The sequence below is a fragment of the Pleurodeles waltl genome, chromosome 3_1 (assembly GCF_031143425.1).
Source record: "Pleurodeles waltl isolate 20211129_DDA chromosome 3_1, aPleWal1.hap1.20221129, whole genome shotgun sequence".
In the NCBI taxonomy this organism is placed as follows: domain Eukaryota; kingdom Metazoa; phylum Chordata; class Amphibia; order Caudata; family Salamandridae; genus Pleurodeles; species Pleurodeles waltl.
Genome location: NC_090440.1, coordinates 245,370,529 through 245,395,115, shown reverse-complemented (window position 1 = coordinate 245,395,115; position 24,587 = coordinate 245,370,529). Strand labels below are relative to the sequence as shown.

The 24,587-nt window shown below is 45.3% G+C and overlaps 2 protein-coding genes across 2 annotated transcripts in view; one reads left to right on the top strand and one right to left on the bottom strand.

Annotated features, from left to right (window-relative positions):
* Positions 1-13,668, bottom strand: part of LOC138283998 (dual oxidase maturation factor 1-like) — a 35,604-nt gene extending 21,936 nt beyond the window's left edge. The window contains exon 1 of the mRNA XM_069222328.1: positions 13,590-13,668. The gene's annotated coding sequence lies outside the window, so the exon portion shown is untranslated. The remainder of the gene's footprint in view (positions 1-13,589) is intronic.
* A 219-nt stretch (positions 13,669-13,887) lies between these two features.
* Positions 13,888-24,587, top strand: part of LOC138283997 (dual oxidase 2-like) — a 150,314-nt gene continuing 139,614 nt past the window's right edge. Inside the window, exon 1 of the mRNA XM_069222327.1 lies at positions 13,888-13,995. The gene's annotated coding sequence lies outside the window, so the exon portion shown is untranslated. The remainder of the gene's footprint in view (positions 13,996-24,587) is intronic.

Sequence of the window (24,587 nt, the reverse complement as noted above, 5' to 3'; positions counted from 1 at the left end):
ATTTACATTGGGCCCCCCAGGTTCCACCATGGCAGGTGAGCTCTGCTGGAGGATTTACAGTGGAAATTACAGGCTCCCCCATGTCACATGAATTCTGGAGGATTCACAGTGAAAATCCCAGGCTCCCTCATGGCTGATGAGCTCTGATTAAGGATTTACAGTAAAAATCCCAGGTTCCCTCATGGCACCTGAGCTCTGCTGGAGGAATCACAGTGAAAATCCTGGGCTCCCTCATTGCAGATGAGCTCTGCTGGAGGGTTCACAGTGGAAACCCATTCTCCCTCATGACACAAGAGCTCTGCTGGAGGATTTACAGTGGACATCCGACTCCCTCATGGCAGATGAGCTCTTCTGGAGGTTTCACAGTGGAATCCCAGGCTCCCCCATAGCAGATGGCTTCTGCTGGAGGATTTATAGTGAAAATCCCAGGCTCCCTCATTGCAGATGAGCTCTGCTGGAGAATTCACAATGGAAATCACAGACTCCCTATGGCACCTGAGCTCTGCTGGAGTATTCATAGATTTAATCCGAGACTCGATCATGGCAGATGAGATCTGCTGGAGAATTCACAGTGGAAATCTCAGGCTTCCACATGGCAAAGGAGCTCTGAAAGCCGATTCATAATGGGAATACCAGCCCCCCATGGCAGATGGGGATCACTGAATGATTCAGAGTGGACATCTTAGAATCACCAGTGGTGGATGCGCTGAAGGATTCACAGTGAAAACCCAGGCTCCGCCCACGGCAGAGGAGCTCTGCCAGATGATTCGCCATGTATATCCCAGTCTTCCCATACCGACCGCCCGCCACCCCTCCCCTGGGCCATACAGCCATGATACAAAATTCACAATGGAAACCCCTGGATCCCCTTTTGTCAAGTGACTCTGCTGATAGATTTTCAGAAGGACTCCCAGGCTCCCCACTAGAGAAGTCATAGTGACCAGTAGCGAGGGACAATGCAGGGGGATTCACAAACTATATGCAGGCTGGCCAGTGGCACCTGGGTTTTGCTAATGACTCTACAAATAAGATCCCCGGATGCCTGGTGGCTGTGTGGCTTTTCTGACAGATTCACATTGTAGATCACATGTTCCCCATGGCTCTGAGGTCAGCTAGAGGATTGACAATAGGCATTTCAGGTTCCCACATGACTGAAATATTTCTGGGTGCTCAGTACAGAACCATATGTCTCCCGTAGCTATGGGACCTCCTGCGGGTTCAGTAGAAACCTGAAATGCCACCATGGTCGATGGGCTCTGCGAAGAGGCCAGAACTACCCCTTTTACATGATGGCAGAACTGATCAGCTCTCTTTGGACGGGAGGGATGTCCTGATCCATTAGAGACCAGAGAGAGAACAGTCAGAGTAATGGCCGGATGTCCTTGCCTCAGTTAGCAAGGAGTTGATCACGGAGGTGGGATGGAAAGAGTTAAAGAGCACTTGGCAACAAGGCCTTACGAGCTTTGCAGTTTCGTAAGGGTTGTTTCTGCAAGCTCCTGCTTTCATCACTGTGTGTTTGTGTGTTCTTGGGCAAATGTTAATGACATAACTAGGGAGGTTAATCTTTTAAAAGCCTGTTTACTAGATTTAAATTAGAGTCTCAAATAAATACCATGTTTATGGCTTTTTACACACACTGCAGCTTTCTCTGACATTAATGGGCTCTCACTAACATGCCTCGCCCTCCCGGGGTTGTGCTTTAGGGTCGTTGTAGAGATGCAGGGCATATGCTGAAAGTACAGTACACAGCACATCTCAGAAATGAAAAAAGTAAATCAGGTTTTCATGACAAAGTGGGGTAAACTGCCAAGTATGGGATTAATTTACACATTCTTATGAAATATCTGCTTTATAGTATCATGCCTCAAAGCTTTTTCACACTGTGATCAAAATATGGCAAGAAATGAGATGTCTTCCTAAACTCATTCAAAATATTTCATTTCTTCCCACTGCTGGATACTCACAATGGCATGGTATCCTTGTAGTCATTATATTTCCATATTTCCAAGGATTGGTGTGCACTTGGCCACTGACTAAAATGTCTTGGCACATTCCCATCAGTAGACAACACTGAAAACAATTCTTCGTGTTATGATTGTTCGTAGCCGTGACTAAGGAAGACATTAGGTGAAAAGTGCTAAAAGAAACTTCTCGAAAATGGAAATAATAATAACAGCTGTCTCCCCTTGGCTTGCTTTTGATAGACAGACAATCCACTTAAAGGGTCCATCTCCTAGTGGTGGCAAAATTAAAGTAATTATGCTCAGGGCATTCATCCATGAAGAACCTTCCCGTCACATGTTTCATGCATGCTGAACAAAGCAAAATTCTTCAATTTCAGGTGACCAGGAGTGAAGAGAAGGAAGCCAAAGAGACATTTGAGTGCCTCTTCCTCAGTGGGGCCCAATGAGGAGGTGTGTACACTTAGATATGTGACTCACTTGCCCTGGGCCTCCTGGCCTTCATAGATAAAAGTCCAGCAGGAATAAACCTCTCTATACATTTTCTAGGATTTGTTAGAATGCGGTTTCTGTAGAGTTAAGTGCATAAATGCCTTTTAGGGGGTGGCTCCAAGGCCATCAGGGTGTCATCCTCCCATACCAGCACATCAGGAACAGAATTGCCTCTAATGATATTCTATCCACGTCCAGGAAATCACAGGACTTTAGAACCGTGACTCGTTCTGCACCCTTAAAAAGGCTTAAATGATTATTCTCCTTTGTAGAGCCACATGGCGAGGCAGCAAACGTCAATTATTTCAATTACTAGAACACAGTTCCAGTTAGGACAGGGCGAAGAGGAAGTTTGGTCATCCATCGTCTTTGTATAATTGTACTGAAGGGAAACAACTCCCCACGCTGTCACACATCAAATTGTTTCAAGGAATTTTCAAATGGCCTCATCTAGGGCCAAGAAGATGCCGCAGTGTGTTCTAGTGGCCTGGACTGGCACTGTGTTATAACCTTACTATATATGTGGCAGAAGCTTGTATTCTTACGGTGCAAAGAGTTAAGAATCTGCCCGGGGTTTCCTTAAAAAAAAGACAAGAGTTTAAGCACTCAAGATCTGCTGTGATTTGTAAATTGTGAGTTCATGGACCATGCACTCTTTTGACACCCTGGAGTTGGTTCTCCATAATCGGCTACATACTGTATTGTATACAAAACATAAGAAAAATACGGCACCTTTACATTTACGTCCTTTTCCTCCTTATACTTTGACCCAGAGCAAGACAGGAAAGCACAAAAGGATGAAAGGAAGAAGAAGAGAAGGCTAGCATTACAATGACAAAGAGAGAAATCGGGGTTGAAAGAGAATCTGCAAGAGTGACATAAAGGGGGTCAGGCAGTGCAAGGTGATGGGAGAAAAAGGCATGAGGTGGAATCAAGACTACGCAGCCTTGGTATTTGGTAATCCTGACATCCAGCAGCCCTGGCTGCGAGCTTCTGAGAAACACCTATGGGTTCTGTGGCACTAATTAGTTTACAAACTAAGCACTGCCTAGCCCAGATGCTCCACGTCTGTTTTGTTCCTGCACCTCCCACTGTGCCTTTGTATTCACTCTTCCCACTCCAGACACAGCATCAAAAGCTCTCTTCTGAATGGGCTTTCATACCGTGCACCCCTACTCCTGTTCCTTTACCACATACATATGGACAGCTATCAAAATGAAGGTGCAATAATGGTCTTTTAATGCACAATGGACCCATTATAAAATGCGTTAAAGTTTGTTCAATTGCTTCTTTAGCCACTCTATTAGCCATTCAAAATATATACTGTCTGATGAACGACAGTGTATTTGTATGTGTAATACAACCTTGTAAATATACTACAGACAAGAACTACCGATGACATTGGAGGGGCGATCTTTGGTAGTGTTGTGGATTGTCTGGTCTATGATAGCGATGCATAGTGACCACAATGTAGTGACAAGGAATGACAATGGAGTGGACTGTCCTCTGGCAGTGTTGTGGCCCGAATGCTCTAAGACAGAGCTGTACAGTTATCTCTGGAAGTGTTGTAGAGTATCTCATCTCTGAGAATGGTGAAGAGTGGCCTTCAGTGGTGTTGTAGAGTGTCTCATCTCTGACTATGGTGTAGAAGGGAATTCAGTAGTGTTGAAGAGTGTGTGGTCGGTGAGAGTAGGGTAGAATGATCACTGGCCATGATGTAGGATTTCTGGCCTACAACAGTGCTGCAGGGTTATTTTTGGTAGTGTTTTTGGATATCTGAGCTAAGAGTGATCTCTAGTAGTATTGTAAGATGTTTAATCCCTGACAGTGGTCCAAGGCAATATCTGGTAATGTTGTAGAGTGTTTCACCCCTGCTAGTGGTGCAGAGTGGTCTTTGGTTGTGCTGTGGGTTGTCTTCACCCTGACAATGATGCAGTAGTGTTGCTGTAGGGTGCTGGGTCTTTGACAGTGGTGTAGAGTGGTCTTCGGCAGTGATGCTGCAAGGTGCCTGGACTCGAACAGTGATGCAAAGTGGTCTTTTGTTGTGTTGCAGGACGTCTAATCACTGACAATGGTGCAGGGTGGTCTTTGTTGGTGTTTCTGTAGGTCGCCTGGTCTCTTACAGTGGTGCAGAGTGGTCTTTGGTAGTGTTGTTGTTGGTTGCCTGCTCTCTGACAGTGGTGCAGAGTGGTTCTTGACAGTGTTACCTGGACTTTGACAGTGGTGCAGAGTGACCTTTGTATTACAAGGTGTCTAATCCCTGGCAGTGGTGCAGAGTGGTCTTTGGTGGCGTTGCTTTATGTGCCTGGTCTCTGATAGTGATGCAGGGTGGTATTTGGTTGTGTTGCAGGGTGTCTAATCTCTTACAGTGGAGCAGTGGTGTTGTTGTAGTTCACCTGGTCTCTAACAGAGATGCAGAGTGGTCTTTGGTGGTGTTTATGTAGGGTGCTGTAGGAGGCTGGACTGGCTTGTAGTGAGTACCAAGGGGTACTTGCACCTTGCACCAGGCCCAGTTATCCCTTATTAGTGTATAGGGTGTCTAGCAGCTTAGGCTGATAGATAATGGTAGCTTAGCAGAGCAGCTTAGGCTGAACTAGGAGACGTGTGAAGCTACTACAGTACCACTTAGTGTCATATGCTCAATATCATAAGAAAACACAATACACAGTTATACTAAAAATAAAGGTACTTTATTTTTATGACAATATGCCAAAGTATCTTAGAGTGTACCCTCAGTGAGAGGATAGGAAATATACACAAGATATATATACACAATAGCAAAAATATGCAGTGTAGTCTTAGAAAACAGTGCAAACAATGTATAGTTACAATAGGATGCAATGGGGAAACATAGGGATAGGGGCAACACAAACCATATACTCCAAAAGTGGAATGCGAACCACGAATGGACCCCAAACCTATGTGACCTTGTAGAGGGTCGCTGGGACTATTAGAAAATAGTGAGAGTTAGAAAAATAACCCTCCCCAAGACCCTGAAAAGTGAGTGCAAAGTGCACTAAAGTTCCCCTAAGGACAAAGAAGTCGTGTTAGAGGAATAATGCAGGAAAGACACAAACCAGCAATGCAACAACTGTGGATTTCCAATCTAGGGTATCTGTGGAACAAGGGGACCAAGTCCAAAAGTCACAAGCAAGTCGGAGATGGGCAGATGCCCAGGAAATGCCAGCTGCGGGTGCAAAGAAGCTTCTACTGGACAGAAGAAGCTGAGGTTTCTGCAGGAACGAAAAGGGCTAGAGACTTCCCCTTTGATGGACAGATCCCTCTCGCCGTGGAGAGTCGTGCAGAAGTGTGTTCCCGCCGAAAGAACGCCAACAAGCCTTGCTAGCTGCAAATCGTGCAGTTAGCGTTTTTGGACGCTGCTGAGGCCCAGGAGGGACCAGGAGGTCACAAATTGGACCAGCAGAGAGAGGGGACGTCGAGCAAGACAAGGAGCCCTCTCTGAAGCAGGTAGCATCTGGAGAAGTGCCCGAAACAGGCACTACGAGGATGCGTGAAATGGTGCTCACCGAAGTTGCACAAAGGAGTCGCACGTCGCCGGAGACCAACTTAGAAAGTTGTGCAATGCAGGTTAGAGTGCCGTGGACCCAGGCTTGGCTGTGCACAAAGGATTTCCACCGGAAGTGCACAGGGGCCGGAGTAGCTGCAAAGTCGCGGTTCCCAGCAATGCAGCCCAGCGAGGTGAGGCAAGGACTTACCTCCACTAAACTTGGACTGAAGAGTCACTGGACTGTGGGGGTCACTTGGACAGAGTTGCTGGATTCGAGGGACCTCGCTCGTCGTGCTGAGAGGAGTCCCAAGGGACAGGTAATGCAGCTTTTTGGTGCCTGCGGTTGCAGGGGGAAGATTGCGTCGACCCACGGGAGATTTCTTCGGAGCTTCTGGTGCAGAGAGGAGGCAGACTACCCCCACAGCATGCACAAGCAGGAAAACAGTCGAGAAGGCGGCAGGATCAGCGTTACAGAGTTGCAGTAGTCGTCTTTGCTACTATGTTGCAGGTTTGCAGGCTTCCAGCGCGGTCAGCAGTCGATTCCTTATCAGAAGGTGAAGAGAGAGATGCAGAGGAACTCGGATGAGCTCTTGCATTCGTTATCTCAAGTTTCCCCAGAGACAGAGACCCTAAATAGCCAGAAAAGAGGGTTTGGCCACCTAGGAGAGAGGATAGGCTAGCAACACCTGAAGGAGCCTATCACAAGGAGTCTCTGACGTCACCTGGTGGCACTGGCCACTCAGAGCAGTCCAGTGTGCCAGCAGCACCTCTGTTTCCAAGATGGCAGAGGTCTGGAGCACACTGGAGGAGCTCTGGACACCTCCCAGGGGAGGTGCAGGTCAGGGGAGTGGTCACTCCCCTTTCCTTTGTCCAGTTTCGCGCCAGAGCAGGGCTAAGGGGTCCCCTGAACCGGTGTAGACTGGCTTATGCAGAATTGGGCACATCTGTGCCCAACAAAGCATTTCCAGAGGCTGGGGGAGGCTACTCCTCCCCTGCCTTCACACCATTTTCCAAAGGGAGAGGGTGTCACACCCTCTCTCAGAGGAAGTTCTTTGTTCTGCCATCCTGGGCCAGGCCTGGCTGGACCCCAGGAGGGCAGATGCCTGTCTGAGGGGTTGGCAGCAGCAGCAGCTGCAGTGAAACCCCAGGAAGGGCAGTTTGGCAGTACCAGGGTCTGTGCTACAGACCACTGGGATCATGGGATTGTGCCAACTATGCCAGGATGGCATAGAGGGGGCAATTCCATGATCATAGACATGTTACATGGCCATATTCGGAGTTACCATTGTGAAGCTACATATAGGTAGTGACCTATATGTAGTGCACGCGTGTAATGGTGTCCCCGCACTCACAAAGTTCAGGGAATTGGCTCTGAACAATGTGGGGGCACCTTGGCTAGTGCCAGGGTGCCCTCACACTAAGTAACTTTGCACCTAACCTTTACCAGGTAAAGGTTAGACATATAGGTGACTTATAAGTTACTTAAGTGCAGTGTAAAATGGCTGTGAAATAACGTGGACGTTATTTCACTCAGGCTGCAGTGGCAGGCCTGTGTAAGAATTGTCAGAGCTCCCTATGGGTGGCAAAAGAAAGGCTGCAGCCCATAGGGATCTCCTGGAACCCCAATACCCTGGGTACCTCAGTACCATATACTAGGGAATTATAAGGGTGTTCCAGTAAGCCAATGTAAATTGGTAAAATTGGTCACTAGCCTGTTAGTGACAATTTGAAAGAAATGAGAGAGCATAACCACTGAGGTTCTGGTTAGCAGAGCCTCAGTGAGACAGTTAGGCACCACACAGGGAACACATACATATAGGCCACAAACTTATGAGCACTGGGGTCCTGACTAGCAGGGTCCCAGTGACACATAACAAACATACTGAAAACATAGGGTTTTCACTATGAGCACTGGGCCCTGGCTGGCAGGATCCCAGTGAGACAGTGAAAACACCCTGACATACACTCACAAACAGGCCAAAAGTGGGGGTAACAAGGCTAGAAAGAGGCTACTTTCTCACAGGTGCCAGGTCTCTAAAAGTGGTGCAGAGTGGGCACTGGTTGTGTTGCTGGGTGCCTTATCCCTGGCAGTGGTACAAAGTGTGCTTTGGTGGTGTTGCTGTTGGGTGTCTGGTCTCTGACAGTTGTGCAGAGTGGTCTTTGGTAGTGTTGCTTTTGGGTGCCTGGCCTCTGAAAGTGGTGCTGAATGGTTTTTGGCAGTGTTACCTGGACTCTGACAGTGTTGCAGAGTGACCTTTGTGTTGCAAGGTGCCTAATCCCTGACAGTGGTGCAGATTGGTCGTTGGTGGTGTTGCTGTATGTGTCTGGTCTCTGACAATGATTCAGAGTGTTTTTTGGTTGTGTCCCTGACAGTGAAGCAGTGGTCTTTGGTGGTGTTTCTGTAGGTCGTCAGGTCTCTGACAGTGGTGCAGAGTGGTCTTTGGTGGTGTTCATGTAGGGTGCCGGGTCTCTAACAGTGGTGCAGAGTGGGCACTGGTTGTGTTGCAGATACCTTCTCCTTGACAGTGTTACAGGGTGGTCTTTGGTGGTGTTGCTGTAGGATGTCTGGTCTCTGACAGTGGTGCAGAATGGTCTTTGATTGTGTTGCAGGCTGTCTTATCACCGACAGTGGTGCAGAGTGGTCTTTGTTTGTGTTGCTGTAGGGCGCCTTTTATCTAACAGTGGTGTATATGTTACGAGCCTTTACTTTTGCAATTGAAATGGGTATGAAAAGTTAGTGTAAAAGAACGAGAAGAAACTCTTCCCTCTGAGCACTCAGCAAGTGCTAGTCAGTCAGTGACACAGTAAGCTCTCCTGCACCCCTATAATTTGCACCATACTTTCTTTGGCCCCTCTACTGAAGCGCCCTCCAGTGTAGGCAATTAGTGCCACATTGTTATTCTGATGATGTCATTGAGCTGGAGCACCTTTGAACGCCATTCCGATAGTAATCATTGGCGAGGACGCGCATTCTGGGCTAGCGTGACCCTGGGTGTGTAGGTGTGAGGTGTTCAGTGTCTAAGAGCACAGGAAGGCGCGGCCACGGTGACAGAGAGGAGAGGAGTGCTCAGGCAGGGAGTCCTCTCGGATGAGGGTCCCTGGTCAGCAGCAGCACCTCCGCCTACCGGGGTACCCAGGGGCTGGTTATCTGCATTCATACCTGATCGCCTCACAAACAAGCAGCGATGTCACCACTGACTTTGCACGCTAGGGGGCGCTGTCCGTGCCAAGTGGCTCTTGATGGCATTGGTTTAATTGCATTTTGTTCGGGATGATTGCAGTGAAGTAGCTGCAGTTTGAAACGATGGCAACTCCAATTTTTTTTTTATTCTCGCGTATATCATGGAAAAGCTATCAGGCATGAAGAAATGCAATGTGTCTGTCGCCTGTTCTTAACATTATAATTTTGATTTGGGGATATTTGAAGATGTATTTCTGTTTTGTCATTCCAAGCGCTATTCGGGCAGATATAAGGAAATCTTCACAGTATACCTGCTTTCCGCAGAAACAGAGGACTGCTCTATTTAAAGTCTGGCCGACCCGCAGAGAAGCCTGACATTGTCTCGTGAAAGGTGAAAGGTCAAGTTATGCGAGGAAGACCTGGTGCTGTAATATAAGCTGTGCACAGTACACAGCTCTGCTGAAGGTAGCTGGGCTGTGCATACACAGCTCTGCCGAGAACAGCTGGGGCTGTGCAGTACTAACGGAGATGCCTTGTTGAGTAGGGCTGCTACTGCCCATTGCTTGCAGAGCAGCTATGGTGAGAACTGCCGGCACTGCCCATTACTTGCTTTGCAGCCCTGCTGAACAGTGGTGGTTATTCCCACTGCAAGTATAGCAGGCCCGCTGAGAACTGCTGGTTCTGCTCATTACAAGTAAAGCAGCTTCCCCGAGAAGTGCTGATTCTGTCCATTGCAAGGTTAGAAGCCCCGGTAAGAAGTGCTGATTCTGCCATTGCAAGCATAGCAGCCCCGGTAAGAAGTGCTGGTTCTGCCCATCGCAATATAGCAGCCCCACTGAGAAGTGCTGGTTCTGCCCATAGCAATATAGCAGGCCCGCTGAGAACTGCTGGTTCTGCTCATTGCAAGTAAAGCAGCTTCCCCGAGAAGTGCTGATTCTGTCCATTGCAAGGTTAGAAGCCCCAGTAAGAAGTGCTGGTTCTGCCCAACGCAATATGGCAGCCCCAGTGAGAAGTGCTGGTTCTGCCATTGTAAGCACAGCGGCCCCAGTGAGAAGTGCTGGGTCTGCCATTGCAAGCATAGCAGCCCCAGTGAGAAGTGCTGGGTCTGCCATTGCAAGCATAGCAGCCCTGCTGAGAATTACTGGTCCTGCCCATTATAAGCAGAGGATAGAAGTCTTACTGGAACTTTTTAGTGAAGCCACAGTGAGAAGCGATAGTAATTTCCATTACAAGTATGGTACAGACGTCTTGCTGAGAAGTCCTGGCATTGTCTGAAACAAGTATATCAGCCCTGCTGAGAAGTGCCGGTACTTCACATTACTTGTACAAAAAACTGCTGAGAAGTGTTTCTGCTGCCCCTTTCTTGCAATGCAGCTAGTGCCGTCAATTGCAAGTGTAGCAGTCCCGGTGAGAAGTGCTGTACTACTATTTACTTGTTCAGAAGACCTGATAAGAAGTGCTGGTACTGTTCATTTCTGGCACTGCACCCATTGTGAGAATTGCTGGCGGTAAGCATTGCTAGGAAACCAGCCATGAGATGAAGTGCTGGTACTTTGAAATAATTATCAGACCTGTCGAGAAGTGCAAGTACTGTACATTTCTTGCATACTAACCCTGATGTAAAGTTCTGGATGTTGTAGATTAATAATTACAATAAGTAATGCAAAACTACAAGTCCCAGCATACAACATTCTATTGGCTAAATAACAACGGTTGAATGCAAATGGACATCATGCGGATAGTTGGCTGAAATGAAGGACAAAGAGCAGAGAAGGCCAGTGGTCTGCCCTAAGGCACATTTAGAAATTCATCCTTTGAGCAAATGGTTGCGAAATAGGCATCTGTTAGTTGTAAATTGTGGTAAGAGAGACCTCCCCGAGGGTGAATGTTGCACTCTTCAAACGCACATTATATTAATTTTCTCTTGTGTTAACCGAGATGTAAAAAAGACAGAAATGTTGATCTCTACTAATAATAACAGCAGTAAAAACTTCAATCATTAAGGGATGTTACAAAGATCAGCTTATTGACAAGGTATCAAGTGCACAAAGAACTGCAATTAGGAAATAAAGGAGTGACCTGTAACTTAATCTGAGTGAAATGCCGCCAAAAATTGAAAATGCACCGATTAAGACAGTTATTCAAAAATGCTTGCAGTATTACAAACGATGTTTAACATTCAGAAAATGAAACGCAATGATCGTGACCATAAGAAGTAAATACATATTTGTGAAAATTGGTGGTAGGTGGTCTCTTAGAAACTGAGACAACTGGTGAATCTTCCTCAATTTCCAATTGTCAGGTCAAAATATGCTGAGAAATCATCTGATGGCCCAGTTTATAATGATCAATGTGAAGCCTGACTTGAACACAGCAGTTTTGAACCCCAAAGCAGTTAAGCTAAATAAGGTAATTTCCTTTTGGACAGGTTAGATGGCTCCTGGCTCAGCAGGCTTGTCCAGAACAGCTATTTCTCAGCGTGTAGTATGGTGATCTTCAATCCGTGCACAGGGATGTAAAGCACGAGTGCACGAACTGTTCCTGAGGTGTGGCGAGCTTCATTAGTAATAAAGTGAATCTCTGAAAAATAGTGATGCCTGCAGAATAGCATCCCTACTCCTTTATTGAGTTCAATCCAACTGCTTTCTAGATAAGATTGAACCACAGTTCATCTCGTAGGTGGTGACACTGAGAAACTTTAATACATGGGAAGCGTAAAGTAGGACTGTGTCCCACATCTTGAACAACCACCTACAACACAAATTCTTTCTTTGTATGATGACATCTGCTTGGGTTTTGAGGTGTAATGTGACATTATTCATTGGCTGACCCCTCTAACCAATACATATGTGGTCTACCAGAGGCATTATCCACCACTGCTTTTGACAAACATATGAGCAGATCCCATCTCTGTTTTATATCCTACTGACGACACAGTATTCAATGATGAGACATACCCTGGCTTGCACCGAACCGGGAAGCTTTATCTAGATACTGTGTGGTGAACGACTTGAACAAAACTGCCAATGTAGATGACAGTCCAATGATAAAGGCACCCTTAAAGTTGTACAAAAGTTTTGCTATTCTGGTCTCATCTTTGACAACAAGTTGTCTCCTGACCTTCTATTAGAACTAAGAGATATAATGTTTTGGTTACTGAACCGGGTTATGAAGATTCATAACAATATTGGGTGTTTATCAATTCTGCCCTAGGGAAGATCTTAAAATAGTGAAATTGACTTGTCATTAACCTTTGCTTCTTTGGATGAAGCTGAGATCACATCTGGGTGGACTCATTGTCACGGCAATAAGCCAATTCAAGCCAGATAATCCGCTTGGATTCAGCATTATGCTGCTCCAGCAGTGGCTCTCTCTCTAATTATGTGTACTTTAAAGGGTTTATATTGTGCTAAGGACCTCCTAGCCCCTGGCAAGTGGAACTCAATTCAGCAAAGGGATTGCAACGAATATCCATAATAAGAGGCAAGGGGATATATGGAGGCGCGGGATGCGGGGACATTGCTTATAATGTGAACATCACCAGCTGCTCTTTCAAGTATGTCACCACAGCCCCAACATCGGTATGGCAAAGAATTGCGAATATTAAAGTACCAGTAAGCAAATCAATATATTGCCATTAATTTATATATACACAGTCAGACGTCCTCACACCATATCTTGTTTCTTGGAGGTCAACGGAGGATAGAAACTACATTAGCTTTTTTTCACTCCCACTGAGGAATAGTGATTGTGCCTGACTACCATCAATTAAAAAGTTTGGCAATGCAGCCTTTGAGGAAAAGAGATATAAACACACAACATTTTAGAGATACTCATTCTGGGATTACCCACTTCATCAGCACACCGCCTCCTTGGGGAGGCTCCAACTAGAAATAATGATGAGCATCAAACTATGATAGAATTAATGAAACCAAATTTAAAAGTTGACTGGCCTGTGAATTCATGGGGTATTCGTGCCCGTATCCGACTCAGGTTAATCCTTAATTCTTTAAAACACTTTCTGATAGTAAATTCAATGAATATGTATGGATTTTTTTATAATGTAATTTAGAACTGCGCAGTGCGCTTTTTGGGGGGGCGGATGGGAAGAAGTGTAAGCTATTTAATGTAAGAATGGCATGTTTTTAGTAAAAAATAAACATTATAAAAACAATAAACGAATATCAAATCTCTTCTGAGATACATTCCCCGAAAGAGCCATGTTATTTTACCCTTCGGGAACAGTTCGTTTCTCAAAAGTGATCAGCAGTGAGAAAGGTAATATATAAACACAACGTAGCATAAAAACAGAACGCAGCAGAGCGTAAGGCAACACGATACAATATAACATCACACAGTATACCAATAATGCCATAAAATGTACATAGAAAGCGCCTTTCTTTTCTTCGCAAGAGTGAAATAAAATGAGGCGCAGAAGCGAGCTCACCTGTGTGGCTCGGAAGATGTTGGGCAGCAACAAGGCCAAGATTCCCTCTAAGGTCCAGTACGTTCTGCAGGGTTGGATGGCGACTGGAGTGCTGGCATTTAGGCGCAGCAAGGCCTCTTTTATACCTATTTAGAATTCGGGGCATGTGCCAAGCCTGAGCGTCACAACTTGACTTTCTGGAGTGTGTGAACCTCCCAAAACTTTCTGAGATTGCATTATGGTATGCAAATTTGGGCTCGCGCCCCGCCCAGATTCCCTCATCCCTGGAAGCAGGCACTTCCTCCTGTGAGCTCAGGGAGTCAGGGACCAAAGCTGTTACTTCAGTCTCTTCAGGCAGAGCTCAGGTGAAGAAGTGGGGAGAGTAGTGCAGTCAACCTAGACACTGAAACAGCAAAACAAACTTCAGGTAAGCTTCTGTTATTTTTCTTGCTTCGCCGACGTTTAATGTGTGTATTTTTACATGAGGTTATTTGAATTCCGTGTTTATTTTGGAGCCAGGATGTATCTGGGCGTCTTACGCCGTTTGCTTTTTGCAGTACAAGAGTGGCCAACGAGAAATAAACTGCTTTTGGTGTTCACAACTATCTTGTAAAAAATGTTGTATTAACTATTTACGAATTGACAGTAATTATTTTGGTCAAGAAGATATAGGTGTGTGTCGTAGGAGATCGAGAAACCTGTCTGTGCAGGGCTTTGATTTTTTTTATTGTGACAAACGAAGTTCTTCACAAAACCACTAGAGGGCACGAGAACACTTCAAATGTAGTAAATATCGTTGGATTATTTTACAGCTTGTTGTAATCGTTCCCTTTTCTGTTTTTTTAAACCGATTAATTGCTTTTGGTTTGTTTGCTTTTGGCTGAACTGTTATCAGAAATAAAGTCCTATCTAAACTGGCAGTCACTCCTTAGATATGTGATTTACTTTATGATCCACAGCAGTCCTTAATTTGTAAATAAAAACGTGCGGGTGCCCAAAGCTCACCTCTTAAAAACGGGGATACTGCAATTAAATGTGCAAACACCTAATACTGAGGCAGCGTAATCTTGACGCCATCTCTGACCTCTTTAATCCATTCACAGCTACTCCCTGCCCCTTCAGCTCACTCTTACAGCTTTCTGCTTTCCCCATTATGACGCTTTTTCGTTTTTCTCTTCCTCCCATATGTGTCTTTTCCTGGCAGTAAATGCTCGAGGCAGAAGACTAAGGTGGTCATTCTGACCCTGGCGGTCTTTGACCGCCAGGGCGGAGGACCGCGGGAGCACCGCGACAGGCCGGCGGTGCTCCAATGGGGATTCCGACCGCGGCGGTAAAGCCGCGGTCGGACCGGCACCACTGGCGGGGTCCCGCCAGTGTACCGCGGCCCCATTGAATCCTCCGCGGCGGCGCAGCTTGCTGCACCGCCGCGGGGATTCCGACCCCCCCTACCGCCATCCAGATCCCGGCGGTCGGACCGCCGAGATCCGGATGGCGGTAGGGGGGGTCGCGGGGCCCCTGGGGGCCCCTGCAGTGCCCATGCCACTGGCATGGGCATTGCAGGGGCCCCCGTAAGAGGGCCCCTACATGTATTTCACTGTCTGCTGCGCAGACAGTGAAATACGCGACGGGTGCAACTGCACCCGTCGCACAGCTTCCACTCCGCCGGCTCGATTCCGAGCCGGCTTCATCGTGGAAGCCTCTTTCCCGCTGGGCTGGCTGGCGGTCTGAAGGAGACCGCCCGCCAGCCCAGCGGGAAAGTCAGAATTACCGCCGCGGTCTTTCGACCGCGGAACGGTAACCTGACGGCGGGACTTTGGCGGGCGGCCTCCGCCGCCCGCCAAGGTCAGAATGAGGGCCTAAGTGCCGGCCCTCAAAAATAAGTGCCGGTGCTCCGCACCGGAAATAACAAGCACAAATTAAGCACTGATCCACAGTCTAACCAGCACGTACACCAGTGATACGACCTATATATTTTTATGCAAAGTCGTACTCGTTTATGTCTGAGCATTATTTTTTAGAAAATAAACATCTTTCATAAGGTGCTGGATATTAGCTGGCCCGTAGGCACAAAGTATTTTACAAACTTGTGATTTAACAGGATGCTTCTGTAACAAGCGCTGGTGAGTGCAGAGGCTGTCTAACAAGATACACTCGCAGCTCACAGTCAGCTGGGCTACGGCATTTTAGAGCGAGATTTAGAAAGTCCCCCTGAATAACTCGATGGCATTTTGAAACTATCGATTCATCGAACGCGTACATCCAGGGCCGGCTTTAGGGCGGTTCGAGCGGTAGGACCGCACCGGCTGCTGACCTCAGAGGGCGCTGTCTTTAGCAATAACTTAGAAGCTTGGATTTAAAAGGACCTCTTGAAAAGTTTCTTGTGCATCCAGCCTTCAGGGAGCAAGTAAAATATCAAGATACCTCTTGTGATTAATGTTCCTGCTACAAGAGAGATGGGAGCTTTGTTCAGTGGCAGATTTGACTCCCTATAATGTAGTTTAGAAGGTTAATATGCAGAGCGTTAATATGCCTGTTTAAAAAAAAAAAAAAGAACTATGTTTTATGTGGATACCTGTCTGGATTAGTAAAGCCAGCCTTTTAAAACAAATGAATTTGTGAAAGGGGGGCTATGGAGAGATGAAGGGCACATCTGCTGGGTGGTAGTGAGAGAATCCGAGGAGGTGGTCATGGGGTGAGTGTGCCAAAAAAGACCGTGGCACAGGGCACCACCAGTGCTAAAGCCGAACCGAAGGCAGAGTTGGCCATGCCGGATTCCAGTTTATGACCTGTTGATCACAGAATGTCCCTAGGAAAGCGTTCATCTCACTGAGCCATCCTGCTTCCTTTACCACTTCTTGAGGAGAAATCTTGAAGGCCTGTCGTAGCAGAACTTTGAACACTAGTGTGGCATATTTCAAAACATCAAGACAACTCACAAAAAACACCAATATATGAACATGTATGATATTAGTTACTTTTTACATGCACTACGCATGATGATGAGGTGGACTATGTGTCAGACAGATTTGGAGGTGGAAATGGTTGATGTGAACCACCGGTGTTGCCACTTCAGTACCAGCACCAGTGAAAGCCACTGAGCGCCGCCACTTCTGTGGGGTTATAAGTGAAAAACAATGAGTGCCACCACCTCTCTGTCACTATGAGTGAAAGTCCTGCCACTGTAAGTGAAAGTCAATGAGTGCTGCCACTTCTGTGGTACTAAAAGCTAACGGCAACGAGTGGCGCCAGTTCTGCGCAGCTATAAGTGAAAGCCACTGAGAACCACCAGCTCTGTGACATTATGAGCAAAAAACAATGAGTGCTGCCACTTCTGTGCTGCTATAAGTGAAAGCCAATGAGTTCCGCCACTTCTTTGCCGCTATAAGTGAAAACCAATGAGTGCCGCCACTTCTGTGCCACTATAAGTGAAAGCTAATAAGTGCCGCCCCTTCTGTGGCACTACAAGTGAACGCCAATGAATGCGCCACTTCTCTGCCTTTATAAGTGAAAGCTGCGCCGCTATAAGTGAAAGCTGTGACTCTATACATGAAAGACAAGGAGTGCCGCCACTTCTGTGCCACTATAAGTGAAAGCTAATAAGTGCCGCCACTTCTGTGGCACTACAAGTGAACGCCAGTGAGTACCGCCACTTCTGTGCCACTATAAGTGAAAACCAATGAGTGTCTCCACTTCTGTGCCACTATAAGTGAAAGCTAATAAGTGCCGCCACTTCTGTGGCACTACAAGTGAACCCCAATGAGTACCGCCACTTCTCTGCCGTTATAAGTGAAAGCTGTGTTGCGCCAGTTCTGTGCCTCGATAAGTGAAAGCCAATGATCATGACCACTACATGGAAAGCTAATCACACCACCACTTGCCATGAAAGTGTGAACTTTTCCCTCTGAACATGGGCACATGGCAGGGCAGTGGGAAACTGGTCATGTGAGACAACCACAAGCATTTGGCCCACTGACACTGGGGCCAGCTAGATTATTGGTGGGGATCCCGCCCCATCAGCTGGGCTACCTCAAGGACAGATAACTTGTGATCACAGGAACGCCTGATCCACGGGCTTGATTTCCAAATGAAAAGCCTTGGAATGATCACACCCGCCCATTTTCCTGAACAGTACATGAACCACAAAGGGCCGGACTTAGAGTTTGGTGGATGGGTTAGACCGTCATGAACCTGACGGATATGTCCATAGGATATAATGCAATCATATTATGGTGGACAGGATATCAGTCACGTTTGTGACAGAGTAACAACATGTGCCAAACTGTAAATCATTGCCGTATTTTTTCTTCCGCGCATATTCAAGGGTATGTGACCGTGTTCTGTTTTTATTAGTGGTCTGAAGTAGCTTCTTGATATTTTGAGCGCTATAAAAAGAGCAAATATTTTTAATATTATCAGGCACAGAAATGAGGCAAGAACTTTTAAAAGTAACTTTACCTGTTGAAAAGCCTCACGTATCTTTTCCACATCATGGCGTAGGTCAGTTTTTACATTTTAAAGGAGGTTAATTGTTGATGTATACATTTTAATCAAATGGGGAAAATAATACATCGAACAAATTCTGGTCCTGGATAGCACCAAAATACCAACTAGGCTCTCAGTGCTTGGCTCACACCTGGATTTCAAGCCCTCATCTGACTGGGAGCGTCTTGACCTTTGGAATTCGAAACAGTATAAACCTTGGTACTATAGTAGTAAGGATGATTATTTTAATGTGAGTTCCACTGAATGAATTGTCTATTGGCACTGTAATCGTAAATGCTAATATCAACAAAATCAATACCACAGAATACATTGTCTATCTGATTATAAGTATTGCTATCAACAAACTCAGCTCCACAGAATGAATTGTCTATTGGCAATCTAATCATAAGTGCTGAAGACAACAAATTCAATGGTTCTCTACATCAGACAGATGAGAGGTCGAACCGGTCGCACCAAGATTGGAGCCTGTGTTCTACAGGTTATTACTAATAGCAAGGAGTGTTTATGTAGCACACAACAGTGGCTAAATCGTTTCTAGGCGTTCAGACCAAATAAGTTATTATTTCTTAACTCTGTCGAATAAACATAATCTGTATGTGAAGGATGAAGCCTGATTCGGCCCTGTTTGGCTCTAAACCTGTTACCAACAGGTCTCGTTGGAGAAGTGTGTGTGGGGGGGGGAGGGTCATCATACATTTGGCCAAAGTATTCAGCAGCTAAAGTTCCACTTCCAATGTAAATCGTGCTGTGCTCGAGTGTGTAGGGTGCACTAGCCCATTGAGCTACGTTACATATTGCCACAGAGTACGAAAATCCGGAAATCCATGTACATCACACATCTTCCATTCTTCGTCTGGGTTGACCAGCCCTACTGCGAAATGACTAGAGGGTGGAAACCCCACAATGCTTTCTCCTTCTGGAAGTATCTTTTCATTAAGAGAAAATCTTCCCCAGCCCCATTGAAAATATGATTGTGTGTGTTTGTGGTGGTGGGAGGTGGTCTTTCCTGGTATATTCCTCACACTAGCTCCACCCTTTTGTTGCACACATAGTGGGGAAAAGGTTGCATGTTTTCACTGAAATTTCAAAAGCCCCCTACCAACCCCCATGGGACACCTATTTTCCACCACCCTTTACCAAACTTGCTACTACAGAAAATTCTGCTAATTGCAGAAGATTTTTATCAACAACAAGTGGAATCTGCACTTGGAAAGAAATAATTATTCTATGTATTAGGTTAGGGATTCCTAAACCTACCTTTCTAGATGCCACTTTGTGCATTACAACCCCAAAATGTTTAGTGCATTAAGCCATGAGTGTTTTGGAATGAGGCTTTAACCTGTGTGAGTGTGGCACTATGGCCCGTGTTGATATTTTATTAAACAAGAGATCCAATATACAGATGAAAACACAGTTCTCTTTACCAAAAGCTGATTCATCAACAACAAAGATGGCAGAATTCCTCTGTCCTTGATTATGCTTGATTGGGTTGAGACATATCGTGACGTCGTACAACTCAACCACTGCTTTTAGGAAGTGTTTTGCATGACAAAGGTTCCTTAACAGGCTCAGTCGCCTTCAGTAATGTAGGGTGTAGGTCCACTTCAGACACAGGTGTTTGCATTTTTACACCTGATACAAGGATCTCTGGGACCATAAAATGAATGTTGTGTTGTGTTGCATATTTATAGATTCGTGTGAACAACTCAGTTCAACTTCAAACGTGCCTGTGGATAGAAGTTGTCTCCTTCCGTGCTGCTGTAAATTGGGGATAACACGCAGAACGATAGCGTCAACGTCCACGCGCTGCAACAGGCCTCTCCTCCATCCCTTTGAGAGTACTGTAGTTACAAGCCCACTCAATCCTCAGCTTCTCAGCTGGCCCTATTAGGAGTATGTGTATGTAATGTATGGCGTGTTTTTAGTGAAGTCTAAACTGGCCGAGCAATAAGGTGAGATAAAGGGATTCAGTTTGGTCACTAACCATTGAAGGCATTGCTAGGTCCTGTCTACTTGGGTTTAGGTAATGGATCAGGATCTATTTAAAGGACAGCTGGTGTCAGAAGAAGGTCATCCCCATCTGCGTATAAAGGAAGTTTACCTCCAGGAACATCCAACATGTGTAAGCATGATTTGTCATCGAGGAGGCACCAGCCTAAAATAGACACGCTGCGTACATGTTAGATAGAGAAACTTTGGACATCCTTGGGGATTTTAGGAATGGTAATGACAAGCAAGTCCACTTCCTCCTGCAGCCTCGGTGCTGTCCTCAGAGGACTAAGAACCAGGAAGTTTCCTTGTAGTTCTGACTGTTTATTTTAGCAGGTGAAGGCAACGCATTCATACTAGTCACATATTCAGAGGATATCAGGGAGGTGAAGCAGTGTCTAACGCATCAGGAATTCAAACAGTGATCAAACAAGGAAGCAAAGGCTTGCAATCACCAAGGCGAGGTGATGCCAATCTATGTCAAGGGGACCGCATGTGTAGCAAACAAGCCCGGCGATGGCTACTCACCCTGGACCTAGTGACTCCAGGTCAATGCCCAGAGCTTACACATGATGGCTTTTCAAAAGCAATCGACAACCCACTAGACAGCTGACAGCATGAACGCCAACAGAGGCACAGTATTCTCTGTACTCTGCTTTACACACTTCAGTAATGATTCCAATTTCCTAGGTGGTCAACAGTATCCTTAAGGGTTTGGTAGGATATTGTTCAGCTCTGAATTCTGCCCCTCTGTTAGATGGGCTTGAAAACACCCATCCAGTAAGTGGACGCCATCTTTCTTTTCCAACATATATAAAGCAGTCTCTCCCATATCATGAACTCAGCCTGCAATCGAAGACACCATTTAGCCAGCTCAAAGCGGCATATTATTTACAGAACACAAACATTATGTTGGGAGAGCTCAGATTGGTCATGAGTATCTTGGGAATAACATTGACTGCTTGAGCCAATAGCCCAATTCAAGGAAGTGTGTTAAAAGTTTAATCTGTGCCATAGGGGACCTCAGAACGAGGGGATAACCTTTATCAGTGAAACTGCCCTAGAAAAGGGCCATCCCTGAAGTATATACAATCAGTATATGGGTTTGAATGAAATCAGCCCTGGAAAGTAGTTTTTTGTTTGGGACAGGTAAGGTCTTCAGATCTCTCCGTGATCCTAATACATGAAATGTTCTTCACTCTCGTTTCCTGCTGTAGTCAAACATGACAAACACTTTGACTTTCAGCTATAATTAATACTTCAGTTGGCCAGACTGCAGATTCACGGTCCAGCACCCCACTGGTCAGTGTCAGGGACATTCTGAGGTGGGAGCAGGCCTTTGAGTGCACTCAACCCCAGTGCTTTCCTTAGTCACCACTAGAGAGCGCACTGGATGTAGCCCTTCTCTCCACTCCACCTTCTTTTCCAGCACTCTTGTATGTTATTCATGGGGTGCTGTATTGAACGACCCTCAGTGCTAGTCCAATTATTTTATGGGATTTTAAATGTTATTGTAAATAGAGTTTATAAAGAGGATACACAGAGTATTATAATTTTATAATTTTTCTGTTTGTGCAGACAGTTTTCAAGCTTGTGTGCTCTTTATATGCTGCAGGAGTGCGCGGTATTAATATATTTGCATTCTATCTGTGCAACTTATCCATGTGTCGTTTCATGTGTTTTACACAAATAAACAAGTGAAAGTCTGCCTGGCAATGAGCCACGTCTCACCGGCCTTGTCATTGCACTGGGTATCTGGTTGGGTGTATGTACCTCGGCGCCTGCCCTATTAAAAGGTGCGGCTCAGTGAAAGCACGTTCTCATCTAGTCCAATTATATACATTTCCTTTACACTCAGACTATGCAGTGATGGTCTTTTTGCTGTAAATGTACCTACTCAGTCTAATTTAACTTATACCGCCATTTTAACAAGAGGTAAAAGCCACTGTGGGCGCCAGGGAATTATTACGAACTCCTTTCTAATTAAAGAAATTGCCACTCACCTGCCTTAATGAATAAAGAGAGCTCGTTGAAGAGCTTCATACCAGTGAGTCACGGCAGCCCAGACTTGCCAAAATGTAAAGATCTGCAGAAATAGTATCAGATTTCTACTGGAAAAAGAAGGAAATATCTGAGGAAATAACCCTGGAAAATCATATTAATATTTTTAGATGAATTCCCGAAATGCTAAGAAAAGGTTATCAAACTTTACTCAGTAATTTTTTAAACATTCCTGAATGTTTACAAAACAAGCTAATTGAAGAAGGCGGGATCTCCAATACCCTCTATAGCTACAAGAAGTTAGTCCTGATGTCATGACCTCTACCCCCTCACATGTCCCCTCTCACCCATCTCTTGCCACCCTTTTATGGCATAATTTCAGGGTACCAGCAACTTCACACAATTTTTCATAGGCCACCTTTGATTGTATGTGCTCCTACCAGCACAACATGCTCGCTTTATCCAGTTATCAGAGGCAGTGAGAGAGTCACTTCTGCCGACTGGCTTTCTTGAAAAGATTAGTATACAAGTCCCTGCGGCTTTGCCTAATCTACAACTCGATGATATACTCGTAAATATAATAATAAGTAGAATTATAGTTGGGTAACTGTGAAAAACGGATGTTTTTTAACACAAGTGGTTCTGAGTAAAATCATAGGCAGTGGGAACAAAGTTCAAGTTGTCTATGTTACTCAGAACGCCAGAGTGAAAAATATTCCTGTTATTCAATTTCATTCATTTTTTTGTATTTATAATTTTACCTTATTTGCCCCAACCTTTTCATAATCATCTGCCCTTGCTTTCAACCTATACGCAGGCAACAAGGACTAAAGGGATAGCCATACATAACATGGTCTTTCCTCTCTAAGATAACAAAAAATCTTGTCTCCTCCTATGCAGCCCTCCCACCTTCTGTGCCTTCCCTCCTCCTTCCCTCACCTCCTGAGGCCCTGATGTCTGCTCTGCAGCACGACCTGAGAGGCTTGCAAAGCAGCCTGAAATCTGTTTATTAGATAGAAACACTGTAAGTAAATTTTTGCTTTCCATTGTTGCTACCTCATAGCAGTGAATGAGCAGGTTCAGAATCTGATTATTCATACTAAATGCTTCCAGTGGAACCCTACATAACAAGTACCTCGGTGAGTGCTTGCAGTCTTGCTAGACAGTCTATGTTAGGACCGGCAACAGTGGCTCTACGTACACAGCAATTTCCTTCTTTTGAAGGTCTTCATTCTTTCTTTCTATCTGGAAATCCGGGTAAAGATACGAAAATTGCACTTAATTTCCAAAGTTTCATAAATGTGCAAAATCTACATAGATATGAGAAGCTTGAATTTCTCACAAACAGTCTGAACTGCAGGTGGGGAGAGTGACTGCATAGGGACAGTCATATGTGCCCTTCTTTTTACTTACACAAGGAGGTGTCAGGGTGATCTACCCAAACCAATAAATAGTCTTTGATTACAGTCTAATTATCAGGCTGTTGATCATGAGAGTTCATCAGGACAACATCCAATACAACATAGCATCCACATACAACATATAGCATCCTGAATACATCCATTGGGAAACAAGAGATACCAACAGGAATCCTTGTTAGTAGGTGAAAGAACCTAGTTTTTGAACTGTAGCCGTCAGACCAGAAAATGGGGAAAGAAATGTTAACGATTAAAAAAAAATCTAATCGAAGATTCCACTGAGAAGATGTCTGTGAACCTTCTACTGGCAAAAGGTCCTGATGTTTTGCAAGAATATTCAAACTAATGAACCCACCTAGTAAAATATCCTGGATCATCAAGCATGTGCCTATTTAGATGCCAATGTCTGAATGCTAATAGATCTAAAAACAAATCTTGACCTCATTCATGACAAGGTATAAGAGGTACTAACCGAACACCGATCTTAGCCTGCCTCTTGGAAAGCCAAAGCCTCTTCAACCGAGACCTCATTCAGCAACTAGGAAGAAGTTGTGGGCGGATAGCCACCCCCACCTTTCTCTATTGCTGAGCCTTGTCTATAATCATAGGACTTCCGAATTTGTCATTGGAATTCAGAACCAACCCTGATTAAAACTTCATTTCCTCAGCACCCAACTTACAAAATCACTTAGACCAGAACATATGCAAGGAAAGTCTCCCCAATCTTAGTCCACTTCTCTGACCCTTTTATACAATCTAATCTAGCTGTGTCCCTCCCCGAGTTGACCCATTCCCTAACAGTGGGAGGAGAACTAGATAACCATTTTAGACATATTTCTCTACGAGCAATTACTATCAGAACAAAAAGTAATTGAGCCTGCTGCCTTTTCAACACAGGTCCTCCCCCCTTCTTGTATACCAAAAAAAAAATTAATGTTATGTTTACCTCGTTCTCTATGTTTAATATCTTCCTCAATACCTTACCCACTCTTTGCCAGAAGGCCTGGATACTTAGATACTGCCAGAACACGTGGACATCATCTGCATTCTTCAAGTTCGCACCTCAGGCAATATCTCCTCCTCGCCCCCTGTCCTCCCATATTTGCCA